Below are 26,648 nucleotides of genomic sequence, written 5' to 3' on the forward strand. Positions count from 1 at the left end.
CCCCTTATGTGCGAAATTATAGAAGATCCCCTTTAAGATCAAACAATTCCATCGAATTGAGTATGACTGTATGTGTGATAGCATCTACTATACCAGGAATATCAATGAACCCCATTCTTGCAATTGCTCAGGATACCCTCTTTTAGCTGCTAGGTCTATTTCTTAGTTCAAGATCCCTCTTACTAACTGGAATAAAAGAATTAGTAGATCTGTTCCGCCCAAAATGGGAATGGGCGCTAGGGTTATGAACTTATAATCATGGAATCGACTCGATCATCAGATTATAAGTTCATTCCATACCGAACCAGACCGTGCACATTCTTATTATGAGAAGGGGTCATTCGAGCCTATGGAAATAGGATACTCTGTTTACATAGAAATCCCTACGTCCTTACATTCTATTTAGGATTAGGAATAGGTGTAATCAGACCTGCTTTTGACATATCTATCCTATTCTTATTTGGGTACCATATGCACCTCTTTGGGCTTCTATTGAATCGAGAAATTGGATTGTACATCTTTCATCTTTTTGATTTTGATATCGATTTTGATACATATAAGGTGTCCTACGGATAATGCAAATCGAAGCTATTTGATGTCTGACTCAGGCCTATATGACCGATCGATCGAAATACTCCAAGACTCCACCTTTGTCATATATTCCATATATCACATTAGATAGATATCATATTCATGGAATACGATTCACTTTCAAGATGCCTTGATGGTGAAATGGTAGACACGCGAGACTCAAAATCTCGTGCTGAAGAGCGTGGAGGTTCGAGTCCTCTTCAAGGCATAATATGGAGAATGCTCATTCAATGAGCATTCCCCGTAGAAGTATTCCGGAAATCTGGGCCTGGCGCTCTCCTCTATCTTCTGAGGTCCTTAACCATCTCCCTGAGAAAAGTAGACAGTAAAAGCCAAAATAGACTAAATATATATAGCCTGAACGATCCTAAAAATCCCTCGAAGGAGATAATAAAGAACCCAAAGCAGATGGTATCCTACTGCAAGGGTGGTCTTAAGAATCCAAAAGAGGTTGCTCAGAAGAGATAGATGTATCCCAACCTCTATTGCTCTCGCGTAAAGACTTTTTTTTTACGCGACAGGAAAAAGTGACTACGAATTCCCCTTTTTGTTTGCGAATCCCTGTTTGTATCCTTTGAGCGCACGCCCATTAAGTAGCGATCAAATCAAGGAAATCGATCAAACGATCCCCGTGCCAGCCCAAATCATGATCTTCACCAACTTGGATTTGGTTCTCTCGCGAAAATCGCGAGTTGCAGAGATGAGAACCATGAAAAGCAAGATCCCGAATAAGAAAACAGAAACCGAGGAAGAGGAAACCACAAGAGTGAAGACTAGTAGAGTCTCGTCTTTTGTCATTCTTTGCTCCTTTTTCACTCAATGATTCCTTCGAATTTGCCGACCAAAAATTCTATATGTCTATTCTATCTATGATATTTCTATATATATAGAATATGATATCTAATATGACATCCGATTTGTCAAAGGGATTGGATTGGTGACTTACCCATTCAGTGACTTTGGCACTGGACGTTCCAAAAACGGGTACTATCGGATCGGGTGAATTAGAGAATAGACAGAGGTCCGTTGGCATTTCAGCCTTTCTTCTCCTTTCAGGGCCTATCCGAAAGAGAATCCAGTACCTCTTGGTCCTGAATATCAGAATAGGACGAACGAACCGGCCTCCGCGGATATCTTTGCTTCGGAACAAAACCCTGCAATCAAATAGATTGTCCCAAGGGCGCCATATTCTAGGAGCCCAAGTTATGCTATTGAAAATTCGTTCCTCTAGCAGTTCCGGTTTGAGCATTCCGTTCCCTTTTTCAAACTCCACTTCTTTTCATATAGCAATCCCTGATCAAAGAGAGAACAATATCCATTTCAAAACATTTCTAACAGATTCCTTAGTTCGGACCGACGAAGTAATGTCACTCGACTATTATCAACCTGACTGCAATCTTTTTCTGTCGGTAAGGATTGCACCAGAGCACCTTCTACTTCTAATAGGCCATGAACTATAGATAGAGAAGAATCATTCTGAGCGAGTACATAAGAAGCGATCCACTTTTTTTCATCGGTTCCAGGGGAAGACCAAAGATCTTGCGCGGCAGGTCCGCCAGAAAAACTCAAAAGAGAAAGAAGTCTCGTTAATCTCTTCATGCTCGTTCCAAGTTCGAAGTACCTTTTGGCCAAAGAAAAACCCGCTTCCTGACACGATTGCCTCTTTATCTTTATATAGATAGATTCTATGGGGTTATTACTTAGTAAGTCTATTTTGTACAAGAGCCCCTCCTATCTGATAGAAAAGGGTCCCATGATCCCGAGCCGATCTTACCTTGGCTCGCAAACCCCAAGTTTGTCTATGAAGAGCTAATCTAATTGTATTTTTTTCTAGAATGGATTTCTTATGTGGAATACTAATGGATAGGGCTTCGTTGCTAAGTGCTACAAGATCTAGTGCACTGGAACTCGTGGTTATGGACCCGAATCCTTTAGTATGGAACATTGTCTTTTCCAAGTAAAAACCCCTAGTATATGAAAGAATGAAAAGGTGCTTTCGTTCTTGTGGAATAAGAAGCCCTCGTACCTTAATGAAAGGAAAATCGTAATTTTTCGTTAGGTATTTGACCAAATAGGATCGTCCAGTTCCTACAGAACCTATCACTAAAATACCCGATAGGGCTAAGCGGAACGAAAAGGGTTTTCCATGAGATGGTAAATGAAAACGATTAGTCCCACACGAGGTTTGGGAATAAGTGATTGTCTGATAATGAGCAAGGAATATACGTCTTTCTGCTAAAGAGGATCTATTAAACTCATAATTCATTAGATCCTTGTTATCAATGCCAACTAGGTATCATAAGTAAATGGATCCCGGTTGTTCAATCCTTTGATAACCAAGGTCATTCTTTGCTAAAGAGAAATGATCACTATGAGTCAGACTCAATAGAATTGGATCCATTCCAAATAGCGAGAATTAGGATTCTTGATCCCTCTCAATCTCTCTTTCAATTCGAGGATCCAGAGAGGTGTTTTCATAGTCATCTCCGAATATTTGCCATCTCGGAATATTTTCGATTTCATTTTTCTATGATATGTCTTTCTATATGAAAATTGGTTATTTACGATGTACGATGATCCCTGTTAAGCATCCATGGCTGAATGGTTAAAGCGCCCAACTCATAATTGGTAAATTTGCGGGTTCAATTCCTGCTGGATGCACACGAACGGGAACATTCCATAAGTCTATTGGAACTGGCTCTCTATCCATGGAATCTCATCCATCATCCATACATAACGAATTGGTATGGTATATTCATACCATAACATAAGAACAATAAGAACTCGAATTCTTATCGATACTGGAACTCAGAGCATAGGAGGGAAAGTCGATTTATGGATGGAATCAAATACGCAGTATTTACAGAAAAAAGTCTTCGTTTATTGGGAAAGAATCAATATACTTTTAATGTCGAATCGGGATTCACTAAGACAGAAATAAAGCATTGGGTCGAACTCTTCTTTGGTGTTAAGGTGGTAGCTGTGAATAGCCATCGACTACCTGGAAAAGGTAGAAGAATAGGACCTATTCTGGGCCATACAATGCATTACAGACGTATGATCATTACCCTTCAACCGGGTTATTCTATTCCACTTCTAGATAGAGAAAAAAACTAAAGGAGAATACTTAATAATACGGCGAAACATTTATACAAAACACCTATCCCGAGCACACGCAAGGGAACCGTAGACAGGCAAGTGAAATCCAATCCACGAAATAATTTGATCCATGGACGGCACCGTTGTGGTAAAGGTCGTAATTCCAGAGGAATCATTACCGCAAGGCATAGAGGGGGAGGTCATAAGCGCCTATACCGTAAAATAGATTTTCGACGGAATCAAAAAGACATATCTGGTAGAATCGTAACCATAGAATACGACCCTAATCGAAATGCATACATTTGTCTCATACACTATGGGGATGGTGAGAAGAGATATATTTTACATCCCAGAGGGGCTATAATTGGAGATACTATTGTTTCTGGTACAAAAGTTCCTATATCAATGGGAAATGCCCTACCTTTGAGTGCGGTTTGAACTATTGATTTACGTAATTGGAAGTAACCAATTAGGTTTACGACGAAACCTAGAAATCGATCACTGATCCAATTTGACTACCTCTACGGGATAGACCTCAACAGAAAACTGTTGAGTAACGGCAGCAAGTGATTGAGTTCAGTAGTTCCTCATAGAAAATTATTGGCTCTAGAGATATGGTAATATGGAGAAGACAAAATTGTTTGAAGCACGCACAGAACCGGAAGCGCCCCTTGTTTCAAAGAGAGGAGGACGGGTTATTCACATTTAATTTGATGGTCAGAGGCAAATTGAAAGCTAAGCAGTGGTAATTAAGACCCCCGGGGGAAAATAGGGATGTCTCCTACGTTACCCATAATATGTGGAAGTATCGACGTAATTTCATAGAGTCATTCGATCTGAATGCTACATGAAGAACATAAGCCAGATGACGGAACGCAGAGACCTAGGATGTAGAAGATCATAACATGAGCGATTCGGCAGATTTGGATTCCTTTCCTATATATCCACTCATGTGGTACTTCATCATATGATTCATATAAGATCCATCTGTCTAGAGATCGTCATATACATCTAGAAAGCCGTATGCTTTGGAAGAAGCTTGTACAGTTTGGGAAGGGGTTTTTTGAGAGAAAAGAAGAATCTACTTCAACCGATATGCCCTTAGGCACGGCCATGCATAACATAGAAATCACACGTGGAAGGGGTGGGCAATTAGCTAGAGCAGCAGGTGCTGTAGCGAAACTCATTGCAAAAGAGGGTAAATCGGCCACTTTAAGATTACCATCTGGGGAGGTCCGTTTAGTATCCCAAAACTGCTTAGCAACAGTCGGACAAGTGGGTAATGTTGGGGTGAACCAAAAAAGTTTGGGTAGAGCCGGATCTAAGTGTTGGCTAGGTAAACGCCCCGTAGTAAGAGGGGTAGTTATGAACCCTGTGGACCACCCCCATGGGGGCGGTGAAGGGAAAGCTCCCATTGGTAGAAAAAAACCCACAACCCCTTGGGGTTATCCTGCGCTTGGAAGAAGAACTAGGAAAAGGAAAAAATATAGCGATAGTTTTATTCTTCGTCGCCGTAAGTAAATACGTAACTAGGAATATGGAAAATTGCATTTTTGGAATTTGCAATAATGCGATGGGCGAACGACGGGAATTGAACCCGCGCATGGTGGATTCACAATCCACTGCCTTGATCCACTTGGCTACATCCGCCCCTTATCCAGCTAAAGGATTTTTTTCTTTTTTCCATTGATCATTATTCTATTTATTCTGACCTCCGTACTTCGATCGAGATATTGGACATAGAATGCCACTCTTTAAAAAGGAAAAAAGGAGTAATCAGCTGTGACACGAAAAAAAACGAATCCTTTTGTAGCTCATCATTTATTGGCAAAGATAGAAAAGGTCAATATGAAGGAGGAGAAAGAAACAATAGTAACGTGGTCCCGGGCATCTAGCATTCTACCCACAATGGTTGGCCATACAATCGCGATTCATAATGGAAAGGAACATATACCTATTTACATAACAAATCCTATGGTAGGTCGCAAATTGGGGGAATTCGTGCCTACTCGGCATTTCACGAGTTATGAAAATGCAAGAAAGGATACTAAATCTCGTCGTTAACTGAATTCTGAATAGAAAGATTAAGAAGAAAAAAAGATTCAAAATAAAGACAGAAATACCCAATATCTTGCTAGAACAAGATATTGGGTATTTCTGTCTTCAAAAATTCTTATATGTTAGCAGAAAAACCTTATCCATTAATAGATGGAACTTCAACAGCAGCTAAGTCTAGAGGGAAGTTGTGAGCATTACGTTCGTGCATTACTTCCATACCAAGGTTAGCACGGTTGATGATATCAGCCCAAGTATTAATAACGCGACCTTGACTATCAACTACAGATTGGTTGAAATTGAAACCATTTAGGTTGAAAGCCATAGTACTAATACCTAAAGCAGTGAACCAGATTCCTACTACAGGCCAAGCAGCCAAGAAGAAGTGTAAAGAACGAGAGTTGTTGAAACTAGCATATTGGAAGATTAATCGGCCAAAATAACCATGAGCAGCCACAATATTATAAGTTTCTTCCTCTTGACCAAATTTGTAACCCTCATTAGCGGATTCATTTTCAGTAGTTTCCCTGATCAAACTAGAGGTTACCAAGGAACCATGCATAGCACTGAATAGGGAACCGCCGAATACACCAGCTACACCTAACATGTGGAATGGATGCATAAGGATGTTGTGCTCTGCCTGGAATACAATCATAAAGTTGAAAGTACCAGAGATTCCTAAAGGCATACCATCAGAAAAGCTTCCTTGACCAATAGGGTAAATCAAGAAAACAGCAGTAGCAGCTGCAACAGGAGCTGAATATGCAACAGCAATCCAAGGACGCATACCCAGACGGAAACTAAGTTCCCACTCACGACCCATATAACAAGCTACACCAAGTAAGAAGTGTAGAACAATTAGCTCATAAGGACCACCATTGTATAACCACTCATCAACAGATGCAGCTTCCCAAATTGGGTAAAAGTGCAATCCGATCGCCGCAGAAGTAGGGATAATAGCACCAGAGATAATATTGTTTCCATAAAGTAAAGAACCAGAAACAGGCTCACGAATACCATCAATATCTACTGGAGGGGCAGCGATGAAGGCGATAATAAATACAGAAGTTGCGGTCAATAAGGTAGGGATCATCAAAACACCGAACCATCCGATGTAAAGACGATTTTCAGTGCTAGTTATCCAGTTGCAGAAGCGACCCCACAGGCTTGTACTTTCGCGTCTCTCTAAAATTGCAGTCATGGTAAGATCTTGGTTTATTCAAATTGCAAGGACTCCCAAGCACACGTATTAACTAGAATATAGATAATAGAAGGCTTGTTATTTAACAGTATAACATAGACTATATACCAATGTCAACCAAGTCAGCCCAAAGATTAGCTATCCATATAACTAAATTAACCAAACCAATAATTTTGTATTTGTAAATGAAGTGAGTCAAAGTGAAAAACTTTGATGGGTCTTTTCTATATGGGTTGCCCGGGACTCGAACCCGGAACTAGTCGGATGGAGTAGATAATTCTTCCTTGTTACAATAGAGAAAAATCCCTCCCCAAATCGTGCTTGCATTTTTCATTGCACACGACTTTCCCTATGTAGAAATAGCCAATTTCTATTCCAAAGAGGAAGTTCTACTAATTTTTTTAATTAGTAAGTTGATTCACCTACTCTTTATTATAATAAAAAGAACATTTCAGAATGAAAAATAGAAAAGTTTTTTCTTGATCATTTATCAACCCTTTCCTGTTTCTTAATTTCGTCTAATGATTAATTAAGAGGGTTGACCAGGTCATTGATACGTATAATATCCAAATACCAAATACGCTCAGTGTGTGATCCACAGAAAGAAAAAAGAGTTGTTTTGGTGAACATCAAAGAAAAAACTTGCTCTTCTTCCATAAAAAATTCTTCTAAAAATGCCGAACCCAATCGTTGCATAAAAGTTCGTACCGTGCTTTTATGTTTACGAGCTAAAGTTCTAGCACATGAAAGTCGAAGTATATACTTTAGTCGATACAAAGTCCGTTTTTTCGAAGATCCACTATGATAATGAAAAAGATTTCTACATATCCGACCAAATCGATCAAGAATATCCCAATCTGATAAATCTGTCCAAATGGGTTTACTAATAGGATGCCCCGATCCAGTACAAAATTGAGCTTTTGATAAGTATCCTATGAGGAGAGTAGCGGGGACTATGGTATCGAATTTTTTCATTCGAGTATCTATTAGAAATGAATTCTCCAGCATTTGATTCCTTACTAACAAAGAACTTTTTTGTACACTTGAAAGGTACCCCATAAAATCGAAGCAAGAGTTTGCTAATTGGTTTATATGGATTCTTCGCGGCTGAGTCCAAAAACAGAAATAATATTGCCAGAAATTGATAAGGTAGCATTTCCATTTCTTCTTCAAAAAAAAAGTGCCTTTTGATGCAAGAATTGCCTTTCCTTGATATCGAACATAATGCATAAGAGGATCCATAAAGAACCATAGGGTTTTCCGAGAAAAACCAGGGTACATTATCCCAAAATGTTCCATCTTCCTAGAAAAGTGGATTCGTTCCAGAAAAGTTCCAGAAGATGCTAATGGTAAGCAAGAAGATTGTTTACGAAGAAACAACAAAAAAAATTCATATTCTGATACATAAGAGTTATATAGGAATTGAAATAGTCTTTTATTTTCTTTTTGAAAAAAAAAAATGGATTTCATTGAAGTAATAAAACTATTCCAATTCGAATAATAGTTGAGAAAGAATCGCAATAAATGCAAAGATGGAACATCTTGGATACGGTATTGAAGGAGTTGAACCAGGATTTCCAAATGGATAGGATAGGGTATTTCTATATGTGATAGATAATCCAAATGCAAAAATTTGTCTTCTAAAAAGGGAAATATTGAATGAATAGAGCGTAAATTCTGAAACTTTGGTATTTCTTTTTCTTTCAGACAAAAAAATTCCCGTAGCGAGAATGGGATTTCCACAACGATCGCAAACCCTTCAGATAGAATCTGAGAATAAAACTCAGAATAAAAATAATTTTTGTAATCCAATAATCGATCTTGGTTAGGATGATTAACCGAGTTATCCAAAAAATTCTGCTGATACATTCGAATAATTAAACGTTTCACAAGTAGTGAACTAAATTTCTTGTTATTACAACTAACAACTATTTCCACAGGTTCAGAACCATTTAATCCATAATGGTGGGCAAATGCATAAATATATTCCTGAAAGAGAAGTGGGTAGACAAAGTATTGTTGACGAGATTTATGTTTTTCTGAATACCCTTCGAATTTTTCCATTTGTATTTCTACTTGAATCAGAGAGAAGAAGCATTTCTCGGTTTATCGAATGATGATACATAGTGCAATATGGTCAGAACAGGGTGTTGCATTTTTAATACAAACCCTGGAAAGAAAGGGAGTCTAATCCACAGATCTTTTTCTGCTCCTTTTCTACCCAATTAGTTTATGTTTGTTCTAATTAAAAAAAAAGAACAGAACAAGTTTTTTATTTTTGCAGGCCAATCGCTCTTTTGACTTTGGAATACAGCCTCTTTATCAATATACTGCTTCTTTTACACATTCAATCCATAACATCCCTTATTCAATCCATAATCAAGAATAATTAGGATTTCTAAAAAAAAAAAGAAAAAATAAAGGGTCCACTCATAGGAAAACCCAACCTTTCCCCGCATCCGGCACTAATCTATTTTTAACGTCTAATTAGAGCGGGGAATCATTCCAATTAGGAAGTTCAGCTCGTTGCTTTTTATTTTACCAGAATTGGAGCCAGGCTCTATCCATTTATTCATTAGACCCAGAAAATCGTAATTTTGGATTCCATTCAAAAAAGATTGATTTTATTACGACATGCTATTTTTTCCATTCATTACCTTTGAGGATCAGTCGTGGTCTTCTAGACTCTACCAAGAGTCTGGACGAATTTGTTGTTTCATCCAAATGTGTAAAAGATCATAGTCGCACTTAAAAGCCGAGTACTCTACCATTGAGTTAGCAACCCAGATAAAAAAAGGATCTTAGATACGATCGAAATCCAAAAATCAATGGAATTACACCGCGCGCTTCTGTCAAAACATTGAACTAGCAAGACATCAAAAGATTTTTTTTATCGACCATGAAAAACACTCAAATGCCAAAACGAACAGGTCCGGTGAAATTCCACTAAAGTAAAGTTAAAAAAAGAGCGACCCTAATCACGATGGCCAAATTCTCCTTATTTTTAGCGATTTTTATTAACAAAAAATATATATTATAAAAAATATATATTATATTGTATGAGAATACATGCAAGAGGAACACCCTTATCATTTGAGCGAAGTGTAGGCGGAAAAATTGAATATGGAGTGAGGATAAAGAGACCCATCTATCTACAAATTCTATTTGTTCAATAGACCTTTGTCAATGGAAATACAATGGTAAGAAAACAAATTAGATAGAAAAAGTAAATAAAATAGGGGCTTATGTTGGATTGGCACGATATAATATAAATCCAAATAGGATTAAAAAAGAGGTAAATTGTGTCTAAATAATTAGACAACTAGGAATACTAATAATCTTCTCCTATCCTATTTTTTGATTCATTTAGTTCTTCAATTAACTCAAAGTTCTTTCTTTTTCTTTAAAGAATTCTGCCTTCCTTAAAATATCATAAACAGTTCTTGTTGGTTGAGCACCCTTTTCAAGGAAATAGAGAATAGCTGGAACATTTAAACAAGTTTGATTCTTTATCGGATCATAAAAACCTACTTTTTGAAGATCTCTTCCTTCTCTTCGAGATCGAACATCAATTGCAACGATTCGATAGACAGCTTATTGGGATAGATGTAGATAAACAACGCCCCCCCCTAGAAACGTATATGAGGTTTTCTCCTCATACGGCTCGAGAAAATGATTCGAATTTCTGTCGATAATAATAGAAATTAGACTATGACGTGCATTAATTTCCTTACAGAAAAAACAAATTTCATTTATACTCATGACTCAAGTGGGCTAATTTTGCCTGACAAACTTCGAAGGCAAAATCCTTCCAAAATTTTTGAGTCGTCTTTAAACTCTTTTCTTTGTCTCATTTCGAACGAATTGACTTTTATTCCTTATTCTAATCCAACTCTGTTGTTGAGACAATTGAAAATTGTGTTTACTTGTTCTGGAATCCTTTATCTTTGATTTGTGAAATCCTTGGGTTTAGACATTACTTCGGGAATTCCTATTTTTTTCTTTCAAAAGAGTAGCAACATACCCTTTTTTCTTATTTCCTTCGATAAAGCATTTATCTCTTCTATAGAAATCTAATAAGAGGGATTGATTCTGATATACTTTTATTGGACTTTCTTCTTATTTTAACCTTTCGATTTATTTCTATATTAAGGATAGACTGACAAAGTTGGCCTAATTTATTAGTTTTCACTAACCCTAGATTCTTTCCCTTGATAAAAAAAATTCTGTCCTCTCGAGCTCCATCGTGTACTATGTTACTTAAACCCAGCGCAAATTTGGTTCGGAACGAATAGAACAGGCTATGTCGAGCCAAGAGCATTTTCATTACTATGGAAAATGATGGATAGCAAAATCCACAATCGATCATGTCCTTCAAGTCGCACGTTGCTTTCTACCACATCGTTTTAAACGAAGTTTTACCATAACAAACATTCCTCTTTTCATTGCAAAGTGGTATAGAGAATTGATCCAATATGGATGGAATCATGAATAGTCATTGGTTTAGTTTTTTTATACTAATTAAAACTTGCTATCTATGGAGCAATATGGATAAAAGAAAGTAAGTATTTATCCGGGAAGCCTCCGCCAAGATCCAATTTATTTAAACCCATATTAAAATTCTATCATATGAATGAAACATAGTTTGAAAAAGACGACTAAACAAGTTTGCTTAAAACTTATTTATTCTTAAATTTCCACCCTCAACGGATGGCTCGAGATGATCAATCTTGAAGTGAGAAAAGAAGGATTGACTCTTCCTCAATAAATAAACTATCAACCTCCAAAAAAGTTTAATTAATTTAATTACTAGAATTAGAATTCTAGTAGTAATATATTTTTTCAGTACCAAAAACAATTAACTATAATAACTAAATAAACTATTCCAATGAAAAGATTGAAAGTTTTTGGTAGTTATAGAATTCTCGTACTTCTTCAACTCGAATACCAAAAGGAAGAAAAAAATATGACTAAGTGATTTTATAGTAGAGGCATATCCTGAATGTGCTTGATAGATCCCATTTTTTCATGAAAATAAAGATAGTCAATTTGACTGGACTTAAGACTTTATTATGTTTTCTGAGAAAGAATAAGATATCATTATTCTCTTTAATAAACTTTTGTCTCGTACGGAATACTATATGATTTCACCGTTTGTTTCATCAGAAACAATCTGGGACGGAAGGATTCGAACCTCCGAGTAACGGGACCAAAACCCGCTGCCTTACCACTTGGCCACGCCCCATTTCGGGTTTTATGCGACACTAATAAACACTAGTATGTTTATTTGTTATTCGTCAATACCATTTCAATTACATAAAAAAGGAGGGATATTCTCTTGCTAGTATTCTACACATGCGGATAATATAGAATCAAAAAAATGCATTGATCATTACATGGAATTCTATTAAGATATTATATGAAAGTCGAATTTATTCCACTCTCATTTGAGAGTGCGAATACAAGGAGGTATTTTGTGTTTGGGAAAGTCCGAAGAAAAAAGATTTTGAATCTGCCTTTTCCTTCTTTCCCTTAAAAAAATAACTCAAGAAAAATCCAATTATTTACTCTACAAGAATGAAATGCTTGTTATGCCTAATATACTTAGTTTAACCTGTATCTGTTTTAATTCTGTTCTTTATCCTACTAGTTTTTTCTTTGCCAAATTACCCGAAGCTTATGCTATTTTCAATCCAATCGTGGATATTATGCCTGTTATACCTCTATTCTTTTTTCTATTAGCCTTTGTTTGGCAAGCTGCTGTAAGTTTTCGATGAAATCTTTAGTACTCTGTATGCCAAATTGAATGATGTGTTCATTCCAAAAAAATTTTAAAATGGGTAAAAGCCGAGAAGTTTTATATTTTTATATTATGAACCTTCGATTCTAAAATTTAAATTCTTCTACATTGAATGGGTAGCTACAGCAATAAATTTGGATCAGCCTTTCTACTCCCCTGCACCTAGGTTGAGCAGGTACCTAAAGGTACCTACACAATACCTAACCACCTAACCCTATTTTTGCTATTGATAAGAGTGCTTATTATAAAAGAATTCTTGCAATTTTTTTCAAGAATTCTTTTTTGCATTTTTAGGTATAAAAAAAAACCATCCTAGTGGATCCGTGTGGTAAGGAAAAACTGGTAATCTATTCCTTAAAAAAAAATCTTGGAGATTATGTAATGCTTACTCTCAAACTTTTTGTTTATACAGTAGTGATATTCTTTGTTTCACTCTTTATCTTTGGATTCTTATCTAATGACCCAGGACGGAATCCTGGACGCGAGGAGTAAAAATTCAGTTTTTTTTTTTCTTATTGGATTTGTTTCGTACATTTATCTATGAGAAAATCCGGGGGTCAGAATTCTTTCCAATTCGAAAGTCCCAAATGATCCAAGGGAGCGGAAAGAGAGGGATTCGAACCCTCGGTACAAAAAAATTGTACAACGGATTAGCAATCCGCCGCTTTAGTCCACTCAGCCATCTCTCCACGTTCCAAAGCGAAAGGTTTCCGTGATATGATATAGGCAAGAAATAAGAAATAACGGTTGCAAAAAACCCCTTTTTTTTCTTTCAAAAGTCTATAAAAATTATATTGCCAATTCCATTTTAATTATATTCTTTTTTCTTAATGTTAATAAAAAAAGAAGAAAATTCTTGTTTTTTCTTTCTAAAAATCGATATTGGCCGAGAGACAATCAAATAGATTTTCTCTTTAGCGGGCATTTCCATATAGGACTTGTTATAATTATAATAAAACAAGCAGGTTATATAAAAAAAACGCTTTTTTTGTCGATTATTTATCAAGAAAGCAAAAAGGGTTCTTATCAAATCCACCATAAAATTGGAAAGAAGCATAAAGTAAGTAGACCTGACTCCTTTAATGATGCCTCTATCCGCTATTCTGATATATAAATTCGATGTAGATGAAATTGTATAAGCGAATTTTTTTTATTTCCTTAGACTTAGACCGCGCAAGACAAGAATTTTTCGCTATTTACGATTTCATATTCTTGTTACTAGATGTTCTATAGGAATAAGAAGAAATCGCAACTCCTTTGCGCTACACATAAAATTGGATTTCGAAGGTCCATTTTTTTTTTTCAGAATCCTCTATTATTTTAGTTCTTCCACCCATGCAATAGAGAGGGAATGGGAAAAGAAGGGTTACTTTTATTTGCATTTTTCCCTTAAAAGATAGACTTTGAAATAGGAGTCTTGGAATAATGCTGAATTCAAAGGTTTATTTCTTTCTATAGTATAAGAAAAACAATTTATTTCTATTTCTATAGTATAAGAAAAACAAATAAATAGTATAAGAAAAACAAATCGAATCAAATTCATGGATTTACCACGACCTCGGTTGTGACTGTGACTCCATAGATAAAAATGGGAAATTTCTCTCTTCGAGACCATTGAAAAAGGGCATTGAACGAGAAAGAAATCGTCCACAGATAATAAAACTATCATATGCCTTGGAAAGTGATATGAGGTGCTCGGAAATGGTTGAAGTAATTGAATAGGAGGATCACTATGACTATAGCCCTTGGTAGAATTCCTAAAGAAGAAAATGATCTATTTGATACTATGGATGACTGGTTACGAAGGGACCGTTTCGTTTTTGTAGGATGGTCTGGCCTATTGCTCTTTCCTTGTGCTTATTTCGCTTTAGGGGGTTGGTTTACAGGGACAACTTTTGTAACTTCTTGGTATACCCATGGATTGGCTAGTTCCTATTTGGAAGGTTGTAATTTCTTAACCGCAGCAGTTTCTACCCCTGCCAATAGTTTAGCACACTCTTTGTTGCTACTATGGGGGCCCGAAGCACAAGGAGATTTTACTCGTTGGTGTCAATTAGGCGGTCTATGGACTTTTGTAGCTCTCCACGGGGCTTTTGCACTAATAGGTTTCATGTTACGCCAATTTGAACTTGCTCGGTCTGTTCAATTGCGGCCTTATAATGCAATCTCATTCTCTGGTCCAATTGCTGTTTTTGTTTCTGTATTCCTTATTTATCCACTGGGGCAATCTGGTTGGTTCTTTGCGCCGAGTTTTGGCGTAGCAGCGATATTTCGATTCATCCTTTTCTTCCAAGGATTTCATAATTGGACGTTGAACCCATTTCATATGATGGGAGTTGCCGGAGTATTAGGTGCGGCTCTGCTATGCGCTATTCATGGAGCGACCGTAGAAAACACTCTATTTGAGGACGGTGATGGTGCAAATACCTTCCGTGCTTTTAACCCAACTCAAGCTGAAGAAACTTATTCAATGGTCACTGCTAACCGCTTTTGGTCCCAAATCTTTGGTGTTGCTTTTTCCAATAAACGTTGGTTACATTTCTTTATGCTATTTGTACCCGTCACCGGTTTATGGATGAGTGCTATTGGCGTAGTTGGCTTGGCTCTGAACTTACGTGCCTATGACTTTGTTTCCCAGGAAATCCGTGCAGCGGAAGATCCTGAATTTGAGACTTTCTACACCAAAAATATTCTTTTAAACGAGGGTATTCGTGCGTGGATGGCAGCTCAGGATCAGCCTCATGAAAATCTTATATTCCCTGAGGAGGTTCTACCACGTGGAAACGCTCTTTAATGGAACTTTCGTTTTAGCTGGTCGTGACCAAGAAACCACCGGCTTTGCTTGGTGGGCTGGGAATGCCAGACTTATCAATTTGTCCGGTAAACTGCTTGGAGCTCATGTAGCTCATGCCGGATTAATCGTATTCTGGGCCGGAGCAATGAACCTATTTGAAGTGGCCCATTTCGTACCAGAAAAGCCCATGTATGAACAAGGGTTGATTTTACTTCCACACTTAGCTACTCTAGGTTGGGGAGTAGGGCCAGGGGGGGAAGTTCTAGATACTTTTCCGTACTTTGTATCTGGCGTACTTCACCTAATTTCCTCCGCAGTCTTAGGCTTCGGTGGCATTTATCACGCGCTTCTGGGACCCGAGACTCTTGAGGAATCTTTTCCATTCTTTGGTTATGTCTGGAAAGATAGAAATAAAATGACTACAATTTTGGGTATTCACTTAATTTTGTTAGGTCTAGGTGCTTTTCTTCTAGTACTCAAGGCTCTTTATTTTGGCGGTGTATATGATACCTGGGCCCCTGGGGGGGGAGATGTAAGAAAAATTACCAATTTGACCCTTAGTCCCAGTGTTATATTTGGTTATTTACTAAAATCTCCTTTTGGTGGAGAAGGGTGGATTGTTAGTGTAGATGATTTAGAAGATATAATTGGTGGGCATGTATGGTTGGGTTTTATTTGTGTATTTGGCGGAATTTGGCATATTTTAACCAAACCCTTCGCATGGGCTCGCCGTGCATTTGTATGGTCTGGAGAAGCTTACTTGTCTTATAGTTTAGCTGCTTTATCTGTCTTTGGTTTTATCGCTTGTTGTTTTGTATGGTTCAATAATACAGCTTATCCGAGTGAGTTTTATGGACCCACCGGGCCAGAAGCTTCTCAAGCTCAAGCATTTACTTTTCTAGTTAGAGACCAGCGTCTTGGAGCTAATGTGGGATCCGCTCAAGGACCCACAGGTTTAGGTAAATATCTAATGCGTTCCCCAACTGGGGAGGTTATCTTTGGAGGGGAAACTATGCGTTTTTGGGACCTTCGTGCTCCATGGTTAGAACCTCTAAGGGGCCCCAACGGTTTGGACTTGAGTAGGTTGAAAAAAGACATACAACCTTGGCAAGAACGACGCTCAGCAGAATATATGACCCACGCTCCTTTAGGCTCTTTAAATTCCGTGGGTGGCGTAGCTACCGAGATCAATGCAGTTAATTATGTCTCTCCTAGAAGTTGGTTATCAACTTCTCATTTTGTTCTAGGATTCTTCTTTTTTGTGGGCCATTTATGGCATGCAGGAAGAGCCCGAGCTGCTGCAGCAGGTTTTGAAAAGGGAATCGATCGTGATTTGGAACCTGTTCTTTACATGAACCCTCTTAACTAAGATTTTCTTATTTATACCTGTTCTACTTTTTTTCTGTTCTGGCTCGGTTATTCCATCTAGCCGAGCCATTCATTCCTTTTTATGAAAGAAAGATAAGGGACAGAAAAAAAAAATAAATAAAAATGAAAGAAACAAACGTATTCAATAAGCAAAAGGAGAGAGAGGGATTCGAACCCTCGATAGTTCCTAGAACTATACCGGTTTTCAAGACCGGAGCTATCAACCACTCAGCCATCTCTCCACAGCCTAATCCTTATTTTACTCCTACAAATAGAACATAGCCATATAAAAAATAAAAAGATTTATTAGCCTCTAGAAAGATATCAGATACAAGTTCCTTTTCGATATATCTCTGTATACTGTATACACGGATACAGGATCCGCTATACCCGCTTGTGAAATAAAGAGTAAATAATCTCTTCTCACCCCCATATCCAAATAAAAAAGCGGTTTAAGTAATAAATTTGAATTAAAGAGAAGAATCAATGGATTCATGATTAAACCCCTCCTACTTCTTGTATTTTTTTACAATTTTGGTTTAAGTGAGGGATCAAATATGTAGTCAACTTTATTTGATGGTAGCTTGGAGGATTAGAAATATGACTATTGCTTTCCAATTAGCTGTTTTTGCATTAATTGCGACTTCCTCAGTCTTAGTAATTAGTGTACCCCTTGTATTTGCTTCTCCTGATGGTTGGTCAAATAATAAAAATGTTGTATTTTCCGGTACATCATTATGGATTGGACTAGTCTTTCTCGTAGCTATTCTGAATTCTCTCATTTCTTAAATGAAATTTGGTTAATATTTATTAACCCCATAAAAAAGAAATAATAAAGGCCATTTCTTCTAAAAAATTAGAATAGTGAGACGTATTAAAACGCAATTTGCGTTCCGAATTGCTAGCTCTTCTCTTTCAGTATTATGAAATTCCATTCCCATTAGAATATTCATTGACAGATAATAAAAAAAGGAAAACTAATATAATAGAAAATGAAATGAAACGGTCGACCCAGACATAGAAGGTCGACCCAGGCGGATATACGCTATAAAATATATACCGTAGCGAGCGTAGTTCAATGGTAAAATATCTCCTTGCCAAGGAGAAGATACGGGTTCGATTCCCGCCGCTCGCCCGCTTAATTTATCAAAGTACTATGATAAAAAGTTTAGTCTAGTTAACTGTTTAACTACTTATATTAAATTAAGTATTAATTAGGTGTTAGTCTAGTGCCGTATCCCTTACTATCTTACCCTTCCTTTGCATCCCACTCAAAAAAAGAGGGCGCTCCAGAGGCAGAAATAGAACTCGCCAACAGAGCTCCAAAAATTGGGTATTAACTGAGACAAACAACGGGCAAACTTTTTTTAAAGGGAAGGGAGAGGTAGACTGTCCCTTTCGTTTCATTTTTATTTTCTGCAGGGTAGGGAGAGGCCTTGCGCCTTCTTTTTTTGAAGGCAAGTGACTTCGCAAACTGCTCAATTTTGCCCTCTAGGGCCGGGAACTAATGAATAAAAAAGGGTTGGATACGCCCCTCTACCATACATATCTAGAGAAATAGAATAGTCCTTTTATACAGACTGCTAAGTGCGGAGACGGGAATCGAACCCGTGACCTCAAGGTTATGAGCCTCGTGAGCTACCAAACTGCTCTACTCCGCTCTGGAGTACCAGAAACTGGTGGACAAAAAAGGCTTGAATACAAGCCTCTAACATGTCTAGACAAATAGAATACTCCTTTTATACAGAATGGAGCGGGTAGCGGGAATCGAACCCGCATCGTTAGCTTGGAAGGCTAGGGGTTATAGTCGACGTTGGTTGATTATTTTTAACGTCTCTAATTCAAAACCGAACATGAAATTTTGATTTCATTCGGCTCCTTTATGGATATTCTCACCACTTAACATCTATGTCAGCTTTTCTATTTGAATGGAACCAAAGCTCTCCGCTTTCTAGATGATCCTTATAGAGTAGGAGATAGAAATTCTATCTAAATTCATCTAATCTACTTACTTCGTTCCCTAATTTCATTCAAGAGATCCTGAGGAAAAGAATTGGGTTTCCACCGAGCTGAAACAATATGCGGATGGTTCTAGTAAACCAAAACTATCGTTTTTTAGCTATTTGGCTTCCTTATTCCTTATTTTAAGAAGATTTAGTTACGATTGGAAATCAACTTTTTTGTATCTTCATCCATAGATCCTTTACTCATATTTTCAAAATTGGAATACTTAATCCAATGCAAAATTATGCTTCGCGACTCTGTACTCATAATCCTATTTTTATTTTGGATGCAATTTAAATTAGTCTTTGGATACAAATCGCCAGAATGTATATTCTTCCTCAATATGCTATTGAGAGGAAAAGGATTTAATCCTTTATAAGAACTAAAGTTTTCATCGGAATATAAAAATAAAAAACTTAAGGATGCCTTAAGTATATCATTTCAAATTCAGTTATTAATAGAACGAATCACACTTTTACCACTAAACTATACCCGCTACATTGTAGATTATGGTATAAATGGTACCCTTTGTCAAGGATAGCCATTTGACAAGAAGGCTAATTCCCCCTTATTGAATCAGATGGAGAAGGTTCATGACACTGAGCCGTTGGTACTTCTACTTCGATCGCTCGCCTTTACTTTAGGATTTAGATAGCCCCTCTGGTCTGTAAAAAAAATCTTTTCTTACCATGCTAATAGCGCCTGAACCAAATGTATTTATTTTGATTAGGATCCTATTCTACGGTTACGACTACAATAATAATTATTTACTTTGCAAGGACGTAAGTGTGTCAGACTGCTAAATTGTTTTATTATTCCTACAATATAAACTAGGGGATATAGGGGGTAACACTGTCCCTATAAATTCCTTTTTTCCTTTTCTTTTTTGTCCAGAATTGAACAAAAAAGAAATTATGGAAGATGTTTTCTTCCCCCATTAAGTCCGAGCCATAGAGTAAGAGTGAGATGAGTTTTCCAAATTCATCATAGACTTTCCCTATGGCTTGATAGAAGTAAGCAGCAAAGAGTCGTAACTTAAAGAAAAAAACGGACAGGGCCGACAGATTTACCTGATGTAAAGAAGATCCTAAAAGTCTCTGATTAGTCGACTCTCTCCATTTAACACTTTCCTCTCTCTCCTTTTTTCCACTGACTCAATTCTAGTTTATTAGATTCTTGTTTAAAAGAATGCAAAAAGTTCAATAGAACTAAGAACACATAAAAAATAGCATAGAGGATCAAGGCCATTACCAAAAGTTCCTCCCAAGGATCCTATATCCTATTGGGTATCTGTTCCCCGCCTTTTCCCGCTAGGATCGGAAATCTTATATTTTCCATATCCATATACCGTTGAATCCTTGGGGTTCCAGAATCCGCCTATTTTACTAGTCTTCGGAAACGGAAAACCCTGAACCAAGAAGAGTTGGATATGTTATGTAGGGTATGTTTTTTTTTATTAATTTTATTTTGAGCTCTCAAGATATCGATATATACATATACAATCTCTACATAATGTCTCTCTCTCTATCTCTATATATTATATATATAATATGTACATTATGCAGTAGACCCATAATGGGAAATCCAAGTGGCTAATTTTTGAATTAAATAAAAAGCCCTTTTAACTCAGTGGTAGAGTAATGCCATGGTAAGGCATAAGTCATCGGTTCAAATCCGATAAAGGGCTTTTTAAATTAGTGGTAGAGTAATCTCGTGCTAAGACGTAAGTCGTTGGTTCGAATCTGATAGAGTACTTTTCTACTAAATTGATTCACTTTTTTTCTTTGTTTTTGAAACTTTCTCTATATTTTTAGAGAATTTTATGACTTAGTGCGGGATGGATGCATTTTTGGTATGAACACTAAATGAAGCACGGAGAATTAATCTATAACGATCAACTAAAAAAAATCCTAGATGAAAACATAACAGAAAAGTTGGAAAAACTCTTTGCTTTGGATCTATTTATACTTTTCGAGTATATTGACAATTCCAAAAAACTGCTCATACTATGATTATAGTATAATCACGAGCGGTTGTATATGGCCCTATCGTCTAGTGATGCCCCTATCGTCTAGTGGTTCAGGACATCTCTCTTTCAAGGAGGCAGCGGGGATTCGACTTCCCCTGGGGGTAGGGAGTATTATGAAAGGAGGTTAATCATAGATTAGCAAAAACCCTAGAATAAATTCTTCCTGGGTCGATGCCCGAGTGGTTAATGGGGACGGACTGTAAATTCGTTGACAATGTCTACGCTGGTTCAAATCCAGCTCGGCCCAAACCAAAAATCTAGGGCTTCGTGAGTATGAACTAAATCCTTTTGTTTTTCTTCCATAAAATAAAATGTCTGATCTATAGAAATAAAAGATAAAGAAAAAAGGGAAATTTTTTTTTCTAATCCATATCTCTCTCATTCCTTTCTTACAAACAAAAGAGTTTTTCTTATTGAAGGCTGGATTATTATCCATTTTTAGTGATAAAAAATCACGACATACTAGTTATGTCACTCTCACTATACCCACGTATAATATAATATGTGGGTATGTAGTATATGATTCGTCTATTTCTTAGAGTACGAAAGACGAATCGAATCTTCTTATGGTTCTATTTAAGAATGGGTATGCCATACACCCCGCGGGGATTGTAGTTCAATTGGTCAGAGCACCGCCCTGTCAAGGCGGAAGCTGCGGGTTCGAGCCCCGTCAGTCCCGAACTAGGGTTCAATGAATGGAGAAATTGATATTTCCTTTTTCCATGAAAAAAAGGGGCAGGGAGCAAGATCAAATACCCACAGGGCACCCTTACTTCACTTTTTTATTTTGCATCTCTCATTAAAGAGGGAGGGAGGGCATATAGGAATTTTTTTTTCACTACTCCCAATCGATAAAGAAAGACACACATACGATATGTGGATTAGTAGAATTTAGGATATTATATTACTCTATCTTTCTTTATGATGATACCATCCTCATCTTAATTTCCTATTCCACTCTTATGGAATAGAGTACCGGTATTTTACCGGAATCCATACATAAATCGTATTCCCTTTTTATTTCAGACCTCTTTTCCCCATCTCACTTCTACTGCTTATTTGGATGTCTATGTGACCCATAGAAAGTGAAAGTTGGTCATATAATACATACATAATTGTATGTATAACTATAAGAAAAAGGAAGGGAAATTGTATAAGATTAAGAAAGTATAAGATTAAGAAAGCTCGTGGGTTAGAGATATAGAAAAGAAAAAGTAGAAAAGGATTAAAAAAGAGGGAATTCCTAATCCAATCAAAAAACCCATTTTGGTCTTAGTGTGGATAGAGGATCTTCCTATGTTATACTATATAACTCTCATCCGTGAAATATAACTCTCATCCATGAATTGATTTGATAGATCCGATATTCATAATATTGAATTGATTCAGTATTATCAGAATGCAAGCCCTACCCTTGAATTTACAAGATACCCCTTTTTCCTCTCCATGGGATTACATCCCGAGTTATTGTGAAAATAAAAAATAAAGAGGTTATGGAAGTCAATATTCTCGCATTTATTGCTACTGCACTGTTCATTCTAGTTCCTACTTCTTTTTTACTTATTATTTATGTAAAAACAGTCAGCCAAAATAATTAATTGGAATTCCAATTAATCATTGAAGAAATTAAAAAGGGATTAAATAAAAAAAATCCAAGTCTTAAATGAAAGGATCTGGTTGGAATCTTAAAGTGTGGTAGAAAGAACTACATATAGTTTTTTCTACGACACTTTAGATTCTTTCTATTATATTATCTTTGAATCTACATAGAATAGATTAGTAGATTGAAATAGTTAAGTAGTCTAATTCAATTTCTTTTTTCATTGCATCCACTTAATTTCAATCAGGTCAAAATAAAAAAATCTAAGACAATTCTTGACCAAAGAATCCATGGAAGGAAAGAAAAATAATATGAAGAATAGACTATAGTAAAAAGTAAAAGGAAATGGAAAATGTGTGATATGCCGTGAATAGTTCCGTGGAAGAAAGTCTAATTTTCTTATGTATAGAACTTTTTTTAACCATTCGTCATTTCTAGTAGAAATTCTGAATTGGTATAATGGCTCTTTCTTACATTACAACTTACAATACAAGAGTTTCTTACAGGAGTGAAACAAAACTAAAGAAAAAGATTAAAGAATAACGTTTGACAAAATGATTAATGCAAAATGATCCATTAAAGAAAAGAATTGATACAACAATTTGATTACTTAATCAATTAGTAGTATCCCTAGAGTCCACTCCTTCCCCATACTACTAGTGAAAGAGAAAATGTAAAGACTACCATTAAAGCAGCCCAAGCGAGACTTACTATATCCATCTAAATTATGTCTCCTATTTCTATGAAGGGATTATTCTACTATTGATCAATAATCATAGTGGAATCAAGGGTACAGAGTCAAAAAGGGATTCCGCCCTAAGGCCATGGATCAATCAGTTCAAGGAATTTACTCCTAACAAATTCTTATAGGAATTCTGGTAGAATTAGAGAGCATTAAAAATACGAGATACTATAGCCCTTTTTTCCTTAAAAAAGAAAGAGTACGGGAATGATGTCCTGAATAGAAGAAGCGGGAATAGGAAGATTTTTTATTCCTTTTGTTACTCTTTTTTTTTTTTTTAAGCAAAGGACGCCCGAATATACCATAAAATTATCGATAGATAAATATTTATTGGATACCTACCTTACCTAATGTTTATTTTTGACCTAAACCCTGCAGCCTTGCTTTGTATCATTCTATGAAAGAATGAAGAGATTTTATCCATAATACAACTCCTAAATTGATTTTTGATCGACCTATTTAATCTGATTCTCGTTAGAATTAAGTAGTCCTTACTTTAGTGTATGTAGGTAACATAAGATGTACGATAAAAAAATGTATAATAATTAGTAAGTCTTGATATTCTTTCGTGGAGTCCCTTCTTGAATCTTAGATTGAAAAAAAAAAAGAATGCCCCTTAGGGACCTTTCTTTGGATACCAAGATTTCTGACATCTTATCCTCGTATTTTAAAATTATCAAATCGAATCTCAATTAAGAACCAATTCAAATTCATATAATAAAAGAATAAGGAAACACTACCTCACCCCTATTGATAACCATTTTGGCCACTACCGTCAAAACAAACCCTAACCCTAGTTTGAGGATAGAACTATGGTATGGTTTCTCTAAACCCAGTATCGGCAGGCCCAGTTACTCTCTTGCCCGAACTTATGCGAAGTAAAAATTTATCGAATTCGATCAGCACTATAAAAAAAACCTAAGTATTTTATTGATCAGGCGGCACCCAGATTTGAACTGGGGATAAAGGATTTGCAGTCCCCTGCCTTACCGCTTGGCCATGCCGCCAAAAAATCCGATCAAAAATCTAGAAAACAGCAAGTATTCATCCACGTTTTCTTACGAAAAGCCCCTTTTATTTTGAATATAATTCTACTTACTTTTTTCCAATCTTTTTCAAAAAATCTATTCCTGCTTTTTTTGATCCAGTTTCTATTATTCTCCTCGATAGATTCTATCTTAAAACATACATTGTTAACACAATAAAACTTCCCATTTCTTTCTATTGAGATGAAAAAGAAGAAAAAGTGGATTTCTATTCACAGGCTGCAAAATTCAGAATAAATTGGAACCGTTAACTAGAATTCTCTTTTTTTTATTGCAGTAGTGAACTACTCTTAAATCGGTATTATCTCCCCCCCCTTCAATGGCATAATAAAATATTATGGCTTTATGCTTAATCCGTGTATAGGTAAACTTTAGGTCCGAACAGCATTATTATCCAAAGATCCCCTTTATGTACATATCTCTATGGGGAATCATGCTTTAATTTTTCAAAGTATTAAATTAAATATCTTGAATAAAAAAAGGAAATTTGCTCTGATATAGAGTATAACCTGACTATCTTGGCGTACCCAAGTGAAATTACGATAAAAGAAAAGCATGGATATGGGGAGAGGTGGATAACTAGATTGGCATGTACTTAAAAAAGGGACTTACTTTATTTTAGAATTCCACAATGAAATACTGAATTTTCTAGCAATTATACTACTCCGATCCGAAATAAAAAAGAACCCTCAAATTATTTTGAGAAATTAAAGTAAGCACGCTATTCTAAATCGAAGTAAAGTCAAACTTTCTAGTATATTATATTACGGCTTTATTACATTCATAGAAAGGAGATAAAATGAGAAATCTTTGCCATCCAATCTGATTAGAATATCATAACATAAAGTATAAGTGGCAGAATTTTTTTTGTAGGAATGTTTTATCAATTCATTTTCATTTCATTTGTACCCCTGGCAAACTCGAACTTTCGTCCAAATGGTCTCTATTCATATGTATGAAATACATATATGAAATACGTATGTGGAGTTCCCTAGAATTTCATGTGATTCAGTAAACAGAATATAGATTCCATGATTGCTAGATCGATCCATAGGGATTGATGAAGAGTGAGCTGATAATGGAATTTTTCTTTGATAAACAGGAAACTTAAGATTAAGATGCTCCGGAATGGAAACGAGGGAATGTCCACAATACCCGGATTTAGTCAGATCCAATTCGAGGGATTTTGTAGGTTCATTAATCAAGCCTTGGCAGAAGAACTTGACAAGTTTCCAACAATTAAAGATCCAGATCACGAAATTGCATTTCAATTATTTGCGAAAGGATATCAACTGCTAGAACCCTCGATAAAAGAAAGAGATGCTGTGTATGAATCACTCACCTATTCTTCCGAATTATATGTATCTGCGAGATTAATTTTTGGTTTCGATGTGCAAAAGCAAACCATTTCTATCGGAAACATTCCTATAATGAATTCCTTAGGAACCTTTATTATAAATGGAATATACCGAATTGTGATCAATCAAATATTGCTAAGTCCTGGTATTTACTACCGCTCGGAATTAGATCATAAGGGAATTTCTATCTACACTGGCACTATAATATCAGATTGGGGGGGGAGATCGGAATTAGCAATTGATAAAAAAGAAAGGATATGGGCTCGCGTGAGTAGAAAACAAAAGATATCTATTCTAGTTCTATCATCAGCTATGGGTTCGAATCTAAGAGAAATTCTGGATAATGTTTCCTACCCTGAAATTTTCTTGTCTTTCCCGAATGCTAAAGAGAAGAAGAGGATTGAGTCAAAAGAAAAAGCTATTTTGGAGTTTTATCAACAATTTGCTTGTGTAGGTGGGGACCTGGTATTTTCGGAGTCCTTATGCGAGGAATTACAAAAGAAATTTTTTCAAAAGAAATTTTTTCAACAAAAATGTGAATTAGGAAGGATTGGTCGACGAAATATGAATCGGAGACTTAATCTTGATATTCCTCAGAACAATACATTCTTGTTACCACGAGATGTATTGGCCGCTACGGATCATTTGATTGGAATGAAATTTGGAACGGGTATACTTGACGATGACGATATGAATCACTTGAAAAATAAACGTATTCGTTCGGTTGCGGATCTGTTACAAGATCAATTCGGATTGGCTCTTGGTCGTTTACAACATGCAGTTCAAAAAACTATTCGTAGAGTATTCATACGTCAATCGAAACCGACTCCCCAAACTTTGGTAACTCCAACTTCAACTTCAATTTTATTAATAACTACTTATGAGACCTTTTTTGGCACATACCCGTTATCTCAAGTTTTTGATCAAACGAATCCATTGACACAAACTGTTCATGGGCGAA

At 36.4% G+C, this 26,648-nt stretch overlaps 6 non-coding genes across 6 annotated transcripts; 2 read left to right on the top strand and 4 right to left on the bottom strand.

The window, feature by feature from the left end:
• Positions 1-13,347: 13,347 nt before the first annotated feature.
• On the bottom strand, positions 13,348-13,435 carry TRNAS-GCU (transfer RNA serine (anticodon GCU)). Its single transcript has one exon. It is a non-coding gene; the product is annotated as a tRNA-Ser (tRNA).
• Positions 13,436-17,062: 3,627 nt separating this feature from the next.
• TRNAS-UGA (transfer RNA serine (anticodon UGA)) lies at positions 17,063-17,150 on the bottom strand. The gene has a single exon. It is a non-coding gene; the product is annotated as a tRNA-Ser (tRNA).
• An 822-nt stretch (positions 17,151-17,972) lies between these two features.
• TRNAG-GCC (transfer RNA glycine (anticodon GCC)) lies at positions 17,973-18,043 on the top strand. The gene has a single exon. It is a non-coding gene; the product is annotated as a tRNA-Gly (tRNA).
• Positions 18,044-18,495: 452 nt separating this feature from the next.
• Positions 18,496-18,569, bottom strand: TRNAM-CAU (transfer RNA methionine (anticodon CAU)). The gene has a single exon. It is a non-coding gene; the product is annotated as a tRNA-Met (tRNA).
• A 1,958-nt stretch (positions 18,570-20,527) lies between these two features.
• TRNAT-GGU (transfer RNA threonine (anticodon GGU)) lies at positions 20,528-20,599 on the top strand. The gene has a single exon. It is a non-coding gene; the product is annotated as a tRNA-Thr (tRNA).
• Positions 20,600-24,219: 3,620 nt separating this feature from the next.
• TRNAC-GCA (transfer RNA cysteine (anticodon GCA)) lies at positions 24,220-24,290 on the bottom strand. The gene has a single exon. It is a non-coding gene; the product is annotated as a tRNA-Cys (tRNA).
• Between the last annotated feature and the right edge of the window lie 2,358 nt (positions 24,291-26,648).

Source organism: Triticum urartu, unplaced genomic scaffold (genome assembly GCF_056163025.1).
Source record: "Triticum urartu cultivar PI428250 unplaced genomic scaffold, HENAU_Tu73 scaffold2, whole genome shotgun sequence".
Lineage (NCBI taxonomy): Eukaryota > Viridiplantae > Streptophyta > Magnoliopsida > Poales > Poaceae > Triticum > Triticum urartu.